The sequence below is a fragment of the Uloborus diversus genome, chromosome 8 (assembly GCF_026930045.1).
Source record: "Uloborus diversus isolate 005 chromosome 8, Udiv.v.3.1, whole genome shotgun sequence".
Lineage (NCBI taxonomy): Eukaryota > Metazoa > Arthropoda > Arachnida > Araneae > Uloboridae > Uloborus > Uloborus diversus.
Genome location: NC_072738.1, coordinates 138210857 through 138213487, shown reverse-complemented (window position 1 = coordinate 138213487; position 2631 = coordinate 138210857). Strand labels below are relative to the sequence as shown.

The window sequence follows — 2631 nt, the reverse complement described above, 5'->3', positions numbered from 1 at the left end:
TTTTTGTAGACCAAAATAAAAATAAATAATGGGCATAAAAAACCGCGTCAACCGGTTGAATCATACAACTCTCGCAATTTTCGAACCGGTTAACCTGACTGCACTTGCAGCAGTCCCCTCCTCTCCTTTTGGTTAGCGAAGGAGTCGCTTCCTTCTGCCTCAAATCAATACTCGACACTCGTGTTTTAATCAGCAATTTCTAATATTTCTTGAAGTTTTAAATCATGTTTCAAGAACGGCATTAAAAGTAGAGGAAAAAAGAGAAAAAAAAAAACCTTTTTCTCGCGGTCGACCGATCCTTCTTCGCTCCAAATATTCCGCCAACTATTGGGACGCCAACTTTTGCTGATTGGCATTGAATTGGCAACGAATAGCTTGTCTGCTCTGCTTCGCACAACTGTTTATAGAGATGAAGATTTTCGTGTACAAATGTTTTATGATATGTATATTAAATATACGAAAGCAGTTTTTATATCTTTCTCAATAACAACATTTTGAAGCTTCGTATTTTAAAAACTTTTAAATAAATTTTGTGGAACTGTTGTTTTTTATTTCATTTTTTATTGAGATTTCTACATGCTTTATGATTTTGAAGTGTACACAAACCTTGTGTGTTATAAACAAAGCTCCCTGTACATAATTCAAAAAGATGATAACGTAAGCTTTACTTCGACATTTTTGTTATGCATGCTAATGTGCAAAATTATCGTCTTTATTGTGTAAAAACTTATAAATAAGTATCATAGGCTTCTGGCATTTAAATTTTTAAAAAATTGTTTGCTGTCTTTTTCCTGTGTAGGTTTTTTACTGGCAAAGACTGCTAAAAATTAAAATTTTTATGGATTTTTATACGTTTGTCTAGTTCTAAAATAGTTTTCTCTCATTTTCAAATAAGGTTTACGGACTTGATCTTGAACAATCTTGTGGCCTATTGGTAAAGAATGCTGAATATTTTCTTTTTTCAGGTATGAAATTTTGCTAGAAACTTTTTATTTCATAAATATTTTTCAATTTTAAATTCCAATGCTCTCAAAACTTTTTTTTTTTTTTTTTTTTTGATGGGAAATCTTGTGCAGGTATTTTTTTACTAACCATCAAGTATTATTAATTAAGGACTTGACAGTAAATAGAATTATCTACATGAATTAATTTTGGAACAAATCTGATATACCCCCCTCTTGGCGACTTTTTCCTGTTGGCGCCAACAGGAAAAATTCAAATTATGTCATTAATTATTTAATGAAATTAATGCATTAATTTTTTTCCGTTGTTTCTCTGGGATACGAGCCCTCGGTCTCATAGTACTTTCGTAATGAGACCTCGGCTCGCCGGCCCTGCCTCGGTCTCATTACGAAAGTACTATGAGACCTCGGGCTCGCCAGGACCTCGCTCCGTTATCCCTCCGACTTTTAATATACATCACAGTCGGATATAAGTCACAGATCTCCTCCGTTCAGTATACAATAAAGTCACAGATTTTATGTGAAATTAACACCATTTTTGTGCTACAAAAATGCCAACCAGACCGAAATACAAACTACCAGAAACACACTAAAAACACAATTATTCAAAATATGTTCACTTACCTTTTTTACTTTTCTTTTACTTCCTCACGTGAGGCAGTGCACATATGTTCCGCTCTTAGGAATATTTGTTCGGATTTTAATTCAATGTAATTTAATATTTCTTCATTAATATAATTTCGCCAATCGGCTAAAGTTTGTGATGAAAAAAAATATTGACTTTCAACATCAGCAGTTTTGGTCCCAATTAAAATCTCATATGTTATCAAAAAAATCTCCTCTATTTTCAACTTGCTAGAACTAAACCATGACCCACTCCTGATCGTTGCTTCTTTTCCACAAACAACACCCCCAATAACCTTTCTACAAAAAAAAATTAACCCATCTGAACATTTTTTAGTTTTTTTAATTTTCATAACAGAATTACATCTAGAACATAACATTTCATTCTTAAGTAAACCAATTTCCCTTAAAAATTCTAAAAAAACCTCTTTATTTTCAATTAGTTTAAATATAAAAAATCTATTTAGGACTCCGGTACGTCCAAACGTTGGACGACCTGACGAAAAAGAAAAAGAAGATTCATTCAAAAATTTCAATTGATACATTTGGACAACATCACAAACCGAACTCATAATTAAAATAGAAAATTCAACTAAATTAACATTAAAAAACAACAAGAAAAAGAATACTCTAAAATAAAGTTTGAATTGAAACTTTATTTTAGAGTATTCAACTTAAAATCTCCCTAAGAGCGTAACATATGAGCACCTACCTCCTACCACACATACACGTGCAAAAAGACAAACTTCGAGAAACTACTTTCCAGCGTTCAAGTTGCAAAACCAGGGTTGCCAAGTTATCGCCTTATTGGCGATTTTCGTATCGAGCGAAAAATTAAAATCTCGCCAAGAGGGGGGCATATCAGAGGAGAGCCTTAATTTTTGTTTCAAACTAATTTTTATTCAATAAGTTTGCCCAATTTTTCACTCAAGTTATTTCGAATAGTATTTGTAAGCTTTGTTTATTTATTATTATCTTGTAGAAATGTTTTTTAAAATGTAAGTTTGGACAAATTCCAACTACAAAACTTTTTATATATTCTTCA

General features: G+C 32.0%; 1 protein-coding gene across 1 annotated transcript in view; it reads left to right on the top strand.

Moving 5' to 3' along the window:
- Positions 1 to 456: 456 nt before the first annotated feature.
- The window catches only part of LOC129227454 (PAN2-PAN3 deadenylation complex subunit pan3-like), a 32199-nt gene continuing 30024 nt past the window's right edge, over positions 457 to 2631 (top strand). Inside the window, 2 exon segments of the mRNA XM_054862016.1 lie at positions 457 to 657; positions 896 to 965. The gene's annotated coding sequence lies outside the window, so the exon portion shown is untranslated.